The 17,646-nt window shown below is 37.4% G+C and overlaps 1 protein-coding gene and 1 pseudogene across 1 annotated transcript in view; both read left to right on the top strand.

Moving 5' to 3' along the window:
* Positions 1 to 17,646, top strand: part of LRRTM4 (leucine rich repeat transmembrane neuronal 4) — a 685,676-nt gene that overhangs the window by 215,246 nt on the left and 452,784 nt on the right. The gene's annotated exons all lie outside the window — the stretch shown is intronic.
* Positions 12,138 to 13,708, top strand: LOC102766851 (annotated as a pseudogene).

Below are 17,646 nucleotides of genomic sequence, written 5' to 3'. Positions count from 1 at the left end.
ACAGTGTGTGTGTGGTGCCTTTCCTGTGCTTCTGACATCACTGTAAGCTAAGGAGCACCCCCTGCCGCATCCCTCCTGCAAGGAGGATCTGCAGAGGAAACTCACACCCGCATTGCTTCCCTGTTTTCAGGTTTGGAAGCAGCCGCAAGGAGATTTAATCAAGCAGGGAAATATTGTTTGGCTATATCCGGAGGGTTGCTTGTTTGCCCTGTTTTCTGTACATACACACTTAATTGCTCCTATCACTGCGGTTTATGTTTATTTTCAATTAAAACTTAGGAATCATTAGCTTCCAGATTAGACTTGCCTCTATTCGTTATTGGTGGGTTTTTTTTGCGTTTTGTTTTTGTTTTGCTATCAGAGACTAATACATAAAACTCCTCAGGTTAATTAACTCCGTTTATTCAACAAACAATTTTTTAGTGCCCACCATATGTCCAGCAGTGTGCTTGGGGGTACAATAAAAAGTCAAGCCGAAACCGGTTTGGCTCAGTGGATAGAGCGTCGGCCTGCGGACTGAGGGGTCCCAGGTTCAATTCCAGTCAAGGGCATGTACCTTGGTTGTGGGGACATCCCCAGTGGGGAGTGTGCAGGAGGCAGCTGGTCGATGTTTCTCTCTCATCGATGTTTCTAACTCTCTATCTCTCTCCATTCCTCTCTGCAAAAACTCAATAAAATATAAAAAAAAAGTCAAATAAAAAAGATTGCCCTTCAGACTTTCATTAGCCCCTACCTTAGCATTGTCTTGGCTGAACTGATGTTTTATTGATTCTGAGGGATCATTAAATAGCATGATCTAATTTTATGAATACCACTTGATACCTAAATGTCTATTTAGGGATAAACTTACAAATATAAAATATAGTGGGAATTTGCCTGTCATCCTTGCACAGGGGCCATGCTAATCTTCTCTTTACCATTCCAACTTTAGCATATGTCCCGCCAGAGCCCAAGTGCCCATCCGTAGATGAGTAGATAAAAAAGCAGTGGTACATTTACACAATGGAATACTACTGGGCCATAAAAAAGAAGGAAATCTTATCCTTTGTGACAGCCTAGATCAGTGATGGCGAACCTATGACACACGTGTCAGAGGTGACACGCGAACTCATTTTTTTGGTTGATTTTCCTTTGTTAAATGGCATTTAAATATATAAAATAAATATCAAAAATATACATCCTTGTTTTACTATGGTTGCAAATATCAAAAAATTTCTATATGTGACACGGCGCCAGAGTTAAGTTAGGGTTTTTCAAAATGCTGACACGCCGAGCTCAAAAGGTTCGCCATCACTGGCCTAGATGGACCTGGAGATTATTAAATGGAGGGAAAAAGCCAGTCAGAGAGAGATAAATACCATATGAGTTCACATATATGTGGAATTTAATGAACAAAATAAATAAAATAGAAACATACTCAGATACAGAAAACAGACTGACAACTGTTAAAGGGAAGGAAGGTTGGAGGACTGAGTAAAAAAGGTGAAGGAATAAGCAAAAAACAACCAAACAAACAAAGCACTCATAGACACAGAAAACAGTGTGAAGATTGCCAGGGGGAAGGTGGTGGAAAGAGGTAGAAGAGGGTAAAGGGGAGATAAATGGTGATGGAAGGAGACTTTTCATTGGGTGGTGAGTATATATATATATATATATACACACACACACACACACATATTTATATATATGTGTGTGTATATATATGTATGTACATATGTATATGTATGTGTGTATATGTATGTATATATGTATATATAATTAAATACAAATAAAATAAATATAAGAAAGAATAGTTATACAATATTATCTTCTTCAGTTGATTCCAATGTTTTGTTAACATCAGTGTTGATTAATATTTATCAATGTTGAAAGTTTTTTTATACTTATTGTCAATTGTCCTCTATAAAGATAGTCACAAATTCTATTTCCACCCCTAGTATATGAGAATATTTGCTTTGCCAAACAGTTTCCAACTGTGATGAAACATTTGAAAAAAATCTACACCACTTGGATTGCTGAAAACTAACATTTTACTGTTTCAACTTGCATTTTTTAAAACAATTTACAACTGACATGGAATACCTGCTGATTTACAGATTAAAGTTGTAATTGCTTATTCAAGTCCTTAGGCAAGGGGTGGGCAACCTTTTTGTGAGTGCGTGCCAAAACCAGCAAAATCTCTGACTCAAAATTCTTCTGCGTGCCAACCCTAATTTTTTGAGAACGTGTTACGCCTACTTGATATCTCTTAAGGTGTACGTATGTGAAGAACCTTGAAGAAATAATAAAATTCATTCGAGTGACAAAAACACAGTATATGATGAAGAAAAATATTATCTTTTAATGTATACATGTACACTGATAGACCGACAGAAAACTTTATGACTCCGTTTGATATTATCAGTGGGACTTTTGCTGCTGCATCACTGATGACAGAGATTTTACAGCAGGTTTATATTTTGTGACCTTTGGAGATATGCACAAGCTACTACCCATCAGGCTACTCCTATTACGAGACTTAACAAAATTCATCACTGAGAACAAAGATTCACAAGCGTATGTGGATGAAACCAAAACACTGGTCGGATCTAGGAAGGCTGGGAGAGTTAAGGCAGAGGCATAGAAATCGCTCTTCCCCTCTCTCATCAATCCATGTCTATGGTCTTTAAGATAACTTGTTATGTAAAATTATTTATTTATCTAAGATGCACCTACACTGAATTTATCTGAAAAATAAAAAAGTCGATATGAAGAAAAAAATTGTAAATGGAAGATTATAAGAGAGGGTTTCGCGTGCCAGCAAAAGTTACTGGCGTGCCATGTTTGGCACGCGTGCCAGGGGTTGCCCACCCCTGCCTTAGGCTATGCTGTTTCTAACTTTCACTGAGTTTTTGCTATGTATCATTCTTTAAAACACTTTACATACTTATCTCCTTTGATCCTGACAACCACCCTGTTTGGGAGGGACTATACATTTCATTTTACAAATAGAAAATTAAAGTTTAACCATGTAATTGGTCCCAAATTATAGACTAAGCCATTCAAATCCAGAACCACTGTGTCTCTGTTTAAAAAAGGGAACTCTTACAAGATGAGAAGACAAAATTGATTTCATTTACAATTTGAAGTAAAACTCTCACCAAAGCTAGGCTTTTACCGTCCCGCAGAAACTTTCAGAGAGGCACACTCTCTTGCTTGACGATTACATTTCAAGGACATAGTTCTCAGATCCTTGTAAATGGCACTTCTGGCTTATAACACTGGAAAGGGGCTTCAGGAAGAGAAAGGATTTAAAATTACATTGCCCTTTGGATTAATTTGCTCTAAGAAAGGGGAAGTTAGGAGTCTAAAGTCAGAAAGAAACTTATCAAAAGTTTAATAAAGCTGAGAACTTTAAGGCCTCCTTAGTCACTCACAATAACATTTGATAGTTAAAGATATTAACGCTCTGTTAATCATACTTATGGCAAATATTCTGTATTTGTCATAGAAAGATGAGAAAAAACTGAGTGGAGGAAGACATTTAATAAACTAGTTATTTATATGTTATGCAAATGAGTTTGTTTTCCCCTGGTTCAAGTCCATAAATGTTTAGTTTGAACTCTTATAATTAACAGTGTGCTTTAAACATGTTCTTTGTAACTAATAGCACTCTATCATATCATTCTAAATTTCTATTTGACACCTTGTCAGTGTTTTATCATTAATATGGACCCCTACTAGTTCCTGTAGATTGTTTTCAACCTAATAATAAAAATGTATACATGCTATTTACTATTCCAGAAAAACATATTTATCTTTGCATAAAATAGTAGCATATTTTTATTATTATTTTATAGTACATTCTATATTTTCTAGGTACTTTGCATATAATTCTTTCAAGAGCCCAAACAGAAGGTATTATTTTTATTTCTATATTTCTGATAACAAATTTAATCACTGTGGTATTAAGTTTCTCCCCTAGGATCACACAGCAAATTATCTTGCAGAATAACTTTTAATTAGTAAGCCTGCCAGGTGTAGAGCATATGATGTTAAGCGAAAAAACTTTTTGAAACATAAGTATGTTAGGATTCTATTCTTAGAAAACATGTATATGCATATATATGTATGTATGTACAAGGGGTTATAAAAGATCTGAACAATGTTTACATTGACTAGAGACAATCAATTTTATTTTTGTTAATATTTGAGCAAGGGTTATATTTTTAATATACGTAATAAATATTTATTTTTAAAAGTTATGATTAATGTACCTTTGTTCACTGAACATTAAAGTGCACCAAAATGGAAAACAAACCAACAAAATGTACCTAGATCAGTGATAGTGAACCTTTTGGGCTTGGTGTGTCAGCATTTTGAAAAACCCTAACTTAACTCTGGTGCCGTGTCACATATAGAAATTTTTTGATATTTGCAACCATAGTAAAACAAAGACATATTTTTTGATATTTATTTTATATATTTAAATGCCATTTAACAAAGAAAAATCAACCAAAAAAATGAGTTTGCGTGTCACCTCTGACACGCATGTCATAGGTTCGCCATCACTGAACTAAATTATGAGAAGCACTATAATATAAAGACCATCTCTTACTCTTTTCCAATATTTGAATATAAAGAAAACCAAATAAATAGATAAAACCTAGATCCTTTAAATATTATAAAAAAAATCTTGATTTAAAACATATGTGCATGTAAATTTGTGTTATACAGTCATCTGAAATGTAGACAATGATTCAAAAAGTACCTCTTTAGCCACATAATATAAGTTACATTAGAGATAGAAAATGAACTTAGGTTCAAAATTGAGGCTAGCATTTCCCGCTGCAAGGTTTTTTTCTTCTCTCTCTCTCTCTCTCTCTCTCTCCCTCTCTTCTCTTTTTCATTGCACCATAGACTTTTGCAGTAAATAATGGCTATTTGTTGAAAGTGGCATGTAATAATGTATTGACATACTTTGATTTTGAGTAGAGTATGGTTTCCAAAGGAATTTTGATGTTATTGAGTAGCCTTTGGGGAATCATTAAAGTTTATTTTATTGATTTATTATTATTATTATTATACAAGTAATATGTTGGTATTATTTATTTCTGGATTAATACTTGGTCAACAGTATGTGGGATAAACCAAAGTAGAGGAGAGATAGGGGGCGAGAATGCCACACAGAGCACTAGCTGGTTTGGCTCAGTAGATAGAGCATCGGCCTGTGCACTGAAGGGTCCCTGGTTCAATTCCAGTCAGGGGCACATGCCCGGGTTGCCTGGTTCTGGGCTCAGTCCCCAGTAGGGGGCATGCAGTAGGCAGCCAATCAATGATTCTCTTTTATCATTGATGTTTCTATCTCTCTCTCTCTCTCTCTTCTTCTCTGAAATCAATATCAAAAATAAACTTTAAAAAAAGAATATCGTGCAGGTGATCAGAATAACAATATTTAAACAGCAGGTAATATGTGCTAGGCCTATAAAGAAAATGAAAGCTAATATGGGACAATTGAGCATTAGGAATGATGCTCAGGTATGTCAGGATGAGGGGAAAAGGTAGATAGGAATATCATAGCAATATTTCCCAGGAGTCTGTTTTCTCATTGAAGGTATGTTTTGATTTAAACAGTCTGACAATCTACCTCTATGATATGGGTTAGATTTTCCTAAATGATGGAAGAAAAGAAAACAACCTAAAAGTATGATGCCTTTTTTTTCTGCAAATTATTTTACTCTAAAATGTATTTACTGTAGTTGTAGGCATACACCATTTTTTTTAAAAAAATAACTTTCCCTTTTGTTTTTATCACAGTGATCAAAGTAGAGTTTTTAGTACTAAAACACTTATTTATTTTATTTTTTAAAATATATTTTTGTTGATTTCAGAGAGGCAAGGAGAGGGAGAGAGAGCTAGAAACATCAATGATGAGAAAGAGTCATTGATTGGCTGCCTCCTGCACACCCCCTACTGGGAATAGAGCCTGCAAAGGAGGCATATTCTCTGACCTGGAACCAAACCATGACCTCCTGGTTCATAGATAGACACTCAACCACTGAGCCACGCCAGCCAGGCACTAACATATTTATGTACTCAGTCAATATCTCAACATTCTCCTCAACATTACATGATCTAAAAGAGCCATATCAAACATCTATTTTGGTTTTAGAGTTTTTTGAGTTGGTATTTGTTTACATTTTTTTCTTTTCTTCAGAGTAGGTCAAGATTATTAGATGATGAATTTTCATTTACTTAGATGAAATTTTAGAAAGGACTTAAGGTTTAAGTCACAAAATAGAAGTGTGTGTGTGTGTGTGTGTGTTTAAGAACATATAGGTAATTATGCAAAGCTGAAATGATGGAAGTGTTATAAACTATAGTGAAATAAATGAGAATTTTTATATATTATCTAACAAAAGCTATATAAGCTGAGAAATAGTTTTTGCTCTAAACATAAAATTTTTAAGTTGAGATTCAAAGTAGATAATTGAAGCTATGTGTATTTATCTAAAATTATCTAGTAATGTCAGCAATGTAGCACTGCATTTACATAATTATGTTAATAACTTATTAATGTAACTGAATGGGATTCAATGAAAGCATTTCTCACTGATTGAAGCAATCACAGTCCAGAAGGGGTCAAAATACAACATGAATAAGCAAGTCAGTTTTACATCATTAGAAAGATTTAAGTGACATCTAATTAGCACTAAGGGATTATATAGTTTTATAGCATAAAAAAACACTATTGAGTAATAAATGGGAGAAATTCAGATTAATAACAGTGACATTCAGGTACTAAAATAGATTGAAATCAAACAAGTTTTAAAAGAAGCATCACATGTTTCAATAGCTTGGGTGTCCAAGGTGGGGATTTGGGGTATGAGTGAAGGTTATGGGCACTCACTAACACTTTAATATTAATGGATTATTAAAAGGCATAACAGACTGTGCCTTCTAGTCATTTGTGGAATAATAAACAGAAAACTATCAGAGTCCAATGCCCTCTACATAGATTGCCTTATATACATTTAGAATGGTCAGGGTAAGAGTAAATCAAAATTTACTTGCATTTCTCCTGGCAACTCAGGATTTTCAGTTCAATAATTAGCCTGTACTCATTTTCTAACAAGACTAGCTGGAATTCACAAATGTCTTGTCCTATTTGAATTTTTTTTAAGTCATGTCTGGCCTATACCTCAGCTGACCACCAAACTCGTCTTCCCTTCCTAAGTGCTTCTTTATTCATGCTCACTCTTCCTAGTGACTTTACTTTGGTGGCCCATCATGACCGGTCAATAAACATCACACTTGCTACCATCTATTTAACCAATACATAGTACTTGCAGTCTGATATATGCCATCTGCTGTGCTAACCACGTTACAAGTATTAACCCTTGTGATTTTCAGAAAAACCTTATGAGGGAGACACGGAGTAGTGCAATCACCTGCACTTTAACATTGAGGAAACGGAGGACTTGAAACGTGCACAGTTTTTTACAGGCAGTAAACAGAGTTAAATCCCAAGCATTCTGACCCCAGAGATCCAGAGATTATGCTCTTACCCTTGCTCTTACTCTGTTTTCTTCCATATCAACAACACCCACCCCTTAGGTGGCCCAAATTAATTCCTTCTGAGTCCCAGATTTCACCCATATCCTTTGAACCAGCAGACATAAGAGAGTTTTAATCCATTCATAGATGATATAAAGAAAACTGTGTGTTGCTGTTGTGTTTTAAAGGCCCAGGCATTTAAAGTGAACCTGAGGCACTGTTTTACAGTTACATTTGAATTCCATTGATTTTTTGCAAAAAGTATTCAGCACCCTCAAATAACTTGGGGATATTTTGTGGCAATATTTGCAAAGCTCTCCTTAACAATGAAAGCCAAACTTTGCAGTCCACTGAAAATGAAAGGTCATACTGAAAATGAAAACCCAAGAATTATGAAAGAGGTTTAAATCTTTCAAATATATTATCATATTCTTTCTTTAAGAATAAGAGTTTGTTTTAGTTCAAATGATAGGCTAAACACAAATCATTTAAATATATGTGTACACACATAGGTATAATATACACCTACCACATATATCTATAATAATAAAAGTGTAATATGCTAATTAGACCAGGTGGCAGGACAGCAAAACAACCGTTAGGATAACTTTCTAGACGAAGCCAGGGCTGCAAGGGCCAAGCCCCTTGCATGATTTTCGTGCATCGGGCCTCTAGTAGGTATATATTATGTGGCCATTGTTATTAGTGGGGTGCCTTCTGCATCTCCACCTGTTACCAGTGGAAGTGAAATTCTTGAGAGGTTGCAAGGAAAGGAATTTTCTGAGATTCACCTGGGAAGACGAGTGGAATTAAATCCCTGAGTTTTCAGGGTCCCATTTCCTTCCCTCCCACCATGGAAATGTCTAATCTTGTCTTCAGCAGGGCTAGAATTAAACCAGTGCCCAGAGTCTCCACTCCATATTAAAGCACAGGCCAGTCCAGCATCTGGCTAGCTTAGCTTGTGTCCACATGGCAGGATAGCTCACCAGTGAGTACAGGTCATGGAGCAAGAGAACTCACAAGAGCCTGAGCACAAGAGAGTGGGAACTTCTTATCAGGGGATTATGTATTCCCAATTTTTCACAGGCTTGCATAGGCCCCACCCTCCTAGCCAATGATCATTGTTTCCCAGGCTACACTCACAGGCAAGTGCCTTTCCTACCTCACTCTGACTTCACTGTGCCTGCACCCATCTCTCCCTCTGACTTCACTGTACATGCATCCATCTCCCCCTTTGTTTAATTCCTCCCCACGGGGATCTGCAGGGAATGGACTAGCAATTCCCTGGGGAGCATGAAGCTGCAGTTTCCTGGTGAAGCTGCCCAGATGACCATATTCCTAATGCCTGACCTTCCCTTGGCTCTCTTCCTGTTATTAATATTAATAACTAGCTCATTGTGACAATAACATCATTATTATATCCATTGCTGCAGTGCTTACTGTTATTAAAAATTAATTCATCATGATGGCCTGGTACAGGTAAGTATCTACACATTGGTTGTCGTTGTCTGATCTCCTTTCCTGTAGCAGATGCTGGGCTTTTGTAGATGGAGAGAAGCCTTTGCTGCCGCATCCGACAGCAGCCTTGTGACAGATGTTCTGTGTGCAATGGAAAGAGCGCAGATGAAAATAACAGTCTCTCCATGCTTGTGAGTCCACAGCTGAAAATGAGCAGTTGTCCCCCTTCCAGACAACTGCTATCAAACTCATAGAACCTTGAAATAATTTGCAGCCTGCCCTGCACTAGAATGAGGCCCACATAGTCCTTGAGGCTGGCAAGCTCCACGTTACTGAAACACAAGCCTGCTTCATTTTCCTCTTCTGAAAATTCCGCTGTTGGAACCAAAGATTATAAAACCAATATTAAGACCTACCTCGGTGATTTCGCTCATTTTTGAATTTTAATGTGTTTTTTTGTTGTTACATAAGTAATATATTTTCTTTATGGGTAATTTTTTAAAAGTAGGTAATAATGGCAAAATGGAAGCCATGAATAATCCTAGAGATACCCATTTCTAATATCATAGTGCTTACCCTTCGAGACATTCACAAATGTATATACATACATAAAAAAACACATGCACAAATTTTAGGTACATAAAAATATAAGCTTAGCATACAATTTTTTAACTTCCCCTTTCACTTAATATTACCTAACAAAAATGTGTCTATGTTAATGGGAAGGAGAGAAAAATCTCCCCTTTTTTTTCTCCTGCTTCTCCTGGAATAATCAAATTGACATGGCACAGGTTAATAAACCAATTTAATTATGTGTGTACATGTTTCCCTAAAGAATACCAGACAAATCAGTTGAAGCTTATATGTCTTGAGATAAGAAGAAGGGAGGTTGTGGTTGGGGACTTCAAATGACAGGTAAGGTAATTCACAGGGAAATGGAAAAGCAAATGTCCGGTAAATAAATGTTTGCTGGACCATCTTTAACAGTGAGACAAAGAGAGCACCAATCAAAGGGGCTTTCTGGGTTCCTCTCTATCGACCACACTTAGTTCATTTTAAACTATGCTTATCTGTGATGACATATCCCTTCTTGGGCAGGTCCTCTATCTAAATTAGTCAGGGATAGTCAGGGAGTCAAAGGTTCCTCCTGAGTCTTGTGATTTATTAAAAATAATCATATTTGGGGTGAAAATTCTGCTCCTCCAGAAATAAGAAAATATTTTTTCTGTAAAGGGCAAGATACGTATTTTAGACTTTGCTGGCCACAACTCTCCAATGTCACCATTGTAACTAAAAGCAGCCAGTTAAATAAATGTGTGAGTGTGTTCCAATAAAACTTTATTTATAAAAGCAGGAAGTGTGCTAGAACTGACTGATAAGTAACAATTGTCCATTCTTAACTTACACTATTATTTTAATATGGGCATAAGTTTCCATGATATGGATATATTATGATTTTTTTAAGCCTTTGTCTCCCATAGGATATTCCATGTGCTTTCATTGTTTGATTATTATAAAAATCCGTGCACTGCCAAGGATTCGATGGCAGGCATTCCTCCCAGTGCAGTAACTAGCATCCCTGGGGGTAGCTTTCCTATCAATTAATAACTCTCCCAGCTTCACTGGACTTCTAGGCCTCCTTCTTAGCCAGAGGGCATCTGTGGACTTTGGATTTCCTACACAATGTTGTCTCCAGAGTGTCCCATCCCATGAGAGAAGTTAATTACAAGACAGCCTTTAATGGGCGTGCTGTTTTATTATGGTCCTATTGGCACACCACTGTGCAGACGTTCTGCAACATTTTTAGCATTTGAATGGTTATTTTACATAACTTGAAAGGTCCATGGAGTTTATTTCTCCTGTTTTCACATTTCCTAAGCCCTAGGAAAGGGAGGAAGAGGAACTCAGCCATTTGTCATTGTGCCCTTCCTGCAAGACCTGTTCATTTGATTTTTTCAGGATATGTTGATGTTCTAATATCATTTAGAGTGCATTCTTTGAAATGTGCCCCAGCTTCTGCCTTTCTGCATTGGAAATGATGAACAAAGAGTCTTCATTAAGCAGTTTTATTTCTGCCCTCTCATTTCTAACTCATATTATTCTTTTTTGTGACTGTATTAATGAATAGAAATGTTTAGGTTTTGTGTTCCTTTCTTTTAGGTATACTTTAGTTTAATTTGCAATCTATGTGATCTATGCCAGGAGATTCTCAATTTTAAGTTAGATTCCTTTGTGATTTTTAGTTTGGGGTTAGTGTTTTATCTTTGTTGTTTTTTGAGTTAAAGTTTGTGTGCATGTTGCAGAGATTTAGAATGTGCTTAGCTAACACCCAAAATGCCTGAATATAGCATGCTTTGATAGAGACTGCTGTAAAGTAAAATAGTTTTGTCTAGAAGAGAATAGGTGTGTCTTATGAACCTCGTCAATGTACATACATAGCTGTGATGATAGGTGTGTGGATGATATAAGAAATGTCAGAAAATGTAATGACATTTATTCCCTCTCTTACATAGTGTGGCTTAAGGGACAGCATCCCATGATGACAGGACAATAAATAAAGGCTAATGTGAGTTATTTAAAATAATAAAGAAATACATACCTATAAAGATCATACAAATAAGTGAACTAAAATCCTCAAAGTAAAAATGGCTAGGAAGTTGAAACGGCCTGACATTAAAAATCAAGTAGCCTATTATTGAGAATTAGAACAGTAACCAATGTAATCATTGACTATGAGCTAAGCCGGGCTGGTGTGACTCAGTAATTGAGCCTCGACCTATGAACCAGGAGGTCAGGATTGGATTCCCAGTCAGGGCACATGCCTGGGTTGTGGTCTGGATCCCCAGCAGGGGTGTGCAGGAGGCAGATGATCAATGATTTTCTCTCATCATTGATGTTTTTATCTCTCCCTCTCCCTTCTTCTCTGAAATCAATTATATATATATGGCTAGTATGAGTTGGCACCTGTGGTTCTGAAGGTTCAAAGCCCACACCCCCCACACCCAAACACCTAGCGAGGTAAGGTAGCATCTTGATCATGGAGGCCACAGCTTCTCCAGTTACTAGCAGTGGATGCATCTGGAGTGGTATTGCTTAGAAAACATGGGAATTGACCAACAACACGAAGGAAGCCAAGGGCATCTATGAAACCTACAAATACAACAAGAAGCAGCAAAATCTCAGCATTGGCTCTACTGAAAATGGTGAGGCACGCCGGATCAGGAAGCAGCTTCGAAGCGATGGCAGATGCTGGGAAAGATGGATGGTAAAATGATGATCTTTGCGAACAGTTTTGCATTGCCTGTAGAGGGCGCTGTAACCCGAGTAAATGCTGAGGCAGCTGCATGTGCATACATGGCAAAGTGTATAGAAACCACCAAACAGGCTGGCCGCCTTGGAAATGCAATTGGCTGGTTTCATGGCCCCCCTCTTACTATGGCTACTGGTTTTCTGGGATCCATGTCAGTACTCAGTCAGGGGTCCTCAAACTACGGCCCGCAGGCCACATGCAAATACAAATATTGTATTTGTTCCCGTTTTGTTTTGTTTTTTTTTTTTACTTCAAAATAAGATATGTGCAGTGTGCATAGGAATTTGTTCATAGTTTTTTTTTTAAACTATAGTCCGGCCCTCCAACGGTCTGAGGGACAGTGAACTGGCCCCCTGTTTAAAAAGTTTGAGGACCCCTGACTCGGATGCTCAATCAGCAGTTCCAGGAGCCATTCCTAACAGTGGCCATGAACCCAACAAGAACAGAATCTGCAGGGAAAATGAATCTTGGAGCCTTTAATACACACCCAAAAGGCTACAACCTTCCGATAAGGACCTTCTGAGTACCAGATTATCCCACTTAGTACAATAGAAGACTTTGGTGTACACTACCAACAACATTATGCCTTACTTAGAAGGCTCATGTTTTGAGTCCTCTTTGGTTTGCAAATTGCTTGGGCTTTTGTGGAATAAATACTGGGTGAACCTGCGGAGCTTCTCTAGCTTGCTTACTAATGCAGACAATTGCTGGGGTCCAATCCCAGCAGGTCCAGGGGTCCCCAAAGGTGTGGACGGAGTCGGTGAAGAAGGAATGACACGGAGACAGCGTTCAGTTGATCAGCAGCCTTGCCAGGATCTCTAGCCACAATCTCCAGCCAAGTTCTTTGTCCATGTTCTCTTGCTAGGTTCTCCAGCCAGGTTCTGTAGCCATGTTCTCTTGCTTTATCTCCATTCGAGGGATTAAAGATTATGTAGCTTAAGCAGGATTGTTCGTAGTTAAAGTGATTAATTACCCGCCTGGCACTTAAGAGGTTTTATTCCCTCCCTAACTTCAGAGGAAAATCCCTACCTGGGGAAACAACCTTTCTTGGAGAGGTGACCTTGGTTAAAACACAGCGCCAAGAAGGTGAGCAAACATATTAAGAACAGTATGCCATATATGCCAGGTCCCTTGAAACAGCATGGATGGACTGGCTCCCGGCAGACAATCTCACCACCAGGTCTTTGATTTATCTGAAAAGTTAAAACAGTCAGTAGCCCAGCTGGGGTGAGGGAATTTCACATTGCATTTAGAAACACAGGACCGAAAGTCAGAAGACAAACTTGCCAAAGCTATCTGAGACACTGTACAACTACCTTAGAAGCCATCCCTGGATTGGTGTTTCAGGTTTTTAAGGATAAACCGTTTAATCAAGTTAACACCTCTTACACAATCACTAAGTAGCACTTTTGCCTGAAAACCAATATGAAAAAAAATTCTCAAGGAACACTTGTAAACCAGTTACCAAAAACCGATTATCTGATTAGAAGTAGTATTAGGTGCTCTGAAGTGTCCTAAACATTAACCTCCTGTACTAAAGCTCTTTAAAATAGGAACAAAACAACAACAACAAAAAAGCACACATATGGAGTTTAAATGGTTCTTATACTGGGACTGAAAATGAGACAGGGTCATACTAGTGTCTTTCCATTTTCATTTAGTGTAACTCTCTAACCTGTGGACCTCTTACACATGAATTTGTATTGTATTTTATTAACAATGAAAGAAACATCCCATTTCACATGAACTATTTTATTATAAATATTCATTTTTTTAACATTTTCTCTATAATGAAGTAAAATGCCAAAATCACGTGTGTGTGTGTGTGTGTGTGTGTGTGCGCGCGCGTGCCTGTGCCTGTGTGTAACAGAAGTGGCACATGTTATATATGTAACATTGAGTTATTAAATTTTAAAAGCAAGTACAAATCATAAACATTATGTCATAAACAGAGAAGTCTATTCCAATTTTTTAAATAAATGTTCATATATGACATCTGGGATACTAGATAGATAAATATAATACGAAGAAGCAGAGCCAAGAAGGAAAAATCAGTAATTAATATTTCAGAGCAAATTTCCAGTTGGTCTCTAGCCCATTTATATTTGCGTCTATAAGATTGTAGAACCCAAAGTAGACTACCAAAATATATACAAGCAGATACAGCCTCTGTTTTAGAAAAGTTATTTGAAATGACAGGTAGTTCTTTACTTTTAAATGGTTAAGAATATTAGGAATTTCATTTCATCAGTTGCAGTTCACTGGTTGAGAGTTGACTTTGTCGTATCATTTTTTTCTATCTCATCACTTTTTATTTAATGAAGAAATTTTTAAAAAGACTTTATTTTAATATCTGTTCACATGTATTGAACTCTTTTCTAAGTATAGTTGTTTCTCAACTTCGAAAGGTAACTGCATCACAGGAAATCACATTATCCCTAATTGGCCTCAGGTTACCTGCTTTGGGGAGGGTAGGAGAGAGATATTAAGGATTTATCAGCTGCAAAAGCACTTGAATCCTAGTGATACCACATTTGCATACCGTTTTGGAATATATGGTCTCCCAGTGCCTCAGGTGCGAGTTAATGGAAATCATCAAACTTAAGGTTTTGTGACACAGGGAGATCAGCAATATCTGAAAGCCATAGTTAACTGCAGTAGAACTGTTGCAAGCAGGTTGCACACCATCCTGATGGGAGGTCTTATTTCTGCAGCCTGTCATTGTTAAGTGACCCATCAGAGGTTGCAGGATGGGAAAGGGCACAGCATTTGATTCTGTTGTTTGTTAAGATATAACAAAGACAATAAATGTTAAAATTCTTTTAGAAAAATTATAACTTTATCTTAGCAATTTTACCTACAGTAATTTATCTGGATGACCGAACAGTAGGCGGCGTTGGGTGACAAAGCCGGCAGGGCTGACCAAATTATCGAGCAGCAGGCTGCATGGGGCAAGCTGGCACAGGCTGCATGGGGTGACCAAGCTGGCAGGGGGACAGCTGGGGGTGACCAGGCATGGGGGGGGCAGTTGGGGGCAACCAGGCCAGCAGGGGGGAGTAAGGGGTGACAAGGCTGGTGGGGGGGCAGTTACGGGTGAACAGGCCAGTGGGGGGGAAGTTGGGGGCAATCGGACGTCCCCCAAGGGGTCCCAAATTGGAGAGTGTGTAGGCTGGGCTGAGGGGACCCCCATACCCCATGCACAAATTTCATGCACCAGGCCTCTAGTGTGTGTGTGTGTGTGTGTGTGTGTGTGTGTGTATCTCCAAATATCTAGGATAGAATAAATAGATTATGATGCATTCATGCAATGGGTGATAGCAGCCATTAAGAAAAATATGTAAGTGTGGACACATGGTCCTAAACACATGGTTACATTTAAGGAAAAGATTTCAAAATAATGTGATCCATTAATACACACAAATATATGCACACATTATTATTTTGGTTTATCTTTCAGAATAATCTGCATTGAAACAGTAGCAATGATTTGATAGGTATATTTTTAGAAAAAGAATGCACAGGCTATTTAAGCATGTAAATTTGCACAATTTTCAGAAAATACAGCATTGGTCTTTTTTTATTTTACTTTAAACATAAGGTATCATACGAAAAAGCCATTTTGGCAACTTTTAGTAGCATAACAAAGCAATGAATTTAAGAGCTCAGCACTAGCACTGAAAATGAAAATTTTAAAGTGTGCATTGACTTTTAGGACTGCCTGTTGAATATTAAACATTGAAATTGCTAGTGCCTAAAGCATTTTATTCAGCATAATGTATATAAACCTTGGAACTATTTTCAGGCACTAGTTTTAATAAATGAAGAGCAAGGTTGAGAAGGAAGTTTACTACAAAAAATGTTTGTTTTAAAATAAATTATTTTAGCTACTGCTTGTATTGAAACTTTGTCTTTAAAATGTGTAAAGTTGGAAAAACTGCATGTGTGATTAGTATTTGAATGTTTTGACAATTTAAATTAAGTAGCAGCACACTGTTAAATGAGCTCAAGAGTCTCAAATCATTTGCAATTTAAATTGTATGCACTACACAAGGTTTGCATTTGAAGTGTAAAAATATAAGAAATTTGACAAGAGGTAAAAAATAACAGCCTAAGTCATGCACAAGTCAAAATAGAAAATTAGACAATTGGTGTTACATTAGTTTTGAATTACCTAGTTTTGGCTTTGAAAAGAATAATCGATAGCCTTAACATCCATCCATGTTGTCACAAAAAGACAATATTTCACCTTTTTTTATGGCTGAATAGTATTCCATTATTTATATATACCACATCTTGTTAGTCCATTCATCCATCAGTAGACACTTAGGTCACTTTCATATTGTGGCTATTATGAAGAATGCTGCAATAAATATATGGGCACATATAGCTCTTCAAATTAGTATTGTTGTTGCAGGCACACAGAACATCAGGGAAGTGTTATCATACAGTCTCCTGAGTCAGAGGGGAGAGCTATCTTTCCTCAGTTCGTCTCTTCTTCTATAAATGGTTTCAGAGGAGTGACTCCAGATAATTGCATTGTGTTAAAACGAATTTATTAATAAGGTGATTTAGTAAGAAATTAAAGCATGCAGATTTATTAAAAGAGCAAGGGAAACACAGCTATTATCCAAGATAAAAAGTGGATGGGCTCTTTAGGCGAATCTGAGGAGGGAGACGGGAGGGGGGTAGCTCCCTTATATACTTTTTGGGTATAGATTTTAAAATTCCTCTGCTGAATAACTTGGCACAGATTAATTTTCAAGGTCCCTCCTTTTACTTTGTTGTGGCTTTCCCAGAATTGGGGAGAAGCACCTGGCGATTTTATCTTGCCAGGCCCAGAGACTGCTGCCTTTTCTGCTGAGGGCAGTGATGGCGAACCTTTTGAGCTCGGCATGCCAGCATTTTGAAAAACCCTAACTTAACTCTGGTGGCATGTCACATATAGAATTTTTTTTTTTATATTTGCAACCATAGTAAAACAAAGACTTATATTTTTGATATTTATTTGATATATTTAAGTGCCATTTAACAAAGAAAAATCAACCAAAAAAATGAGTTCACGTGTCAGAGGTGTCAGAGGTTCGCCATCACTGACCTACGCTGACTGTACACTCGCAATATAAAAGCTCTAAAAATGAAAGGAAATCGGCCGTGTGAGCAGCAAACTGTTGTCCCTGATTTGAAGAGGTCTGGCAGGTACCACCCGACGATATGCCATTTCCTGGGATAAAAGTTCCCCAAAGTATTCACGGGTCTGTAATTCATACTTAGCAAGTTCGAAAGGGTAGACGGGGCAAATTTGATCAGTGTTTGAAATTTTTCATTTTAACCCTCTTGTGCTT

This window comes from Myotis davidii, unplaced genomic scaffold (assembly GCF_000327345.1).
Source record: "Myotis davidii unplaced genomic scaffold, ASM32734v1 scaffold210, whole genome shotgun sequence".
Lineage (NCBI taxonomy): Eukaryota > Metazoa > Chordata > Mammalia > Chiroptera > Vespertilionidae > Myotis > Myotis davidii.
The sequence above is the reverse complement of the archived record's forward strand: the minus strand, read 5'-3'. Positions and strand labels throughout refer to the sequence as shown.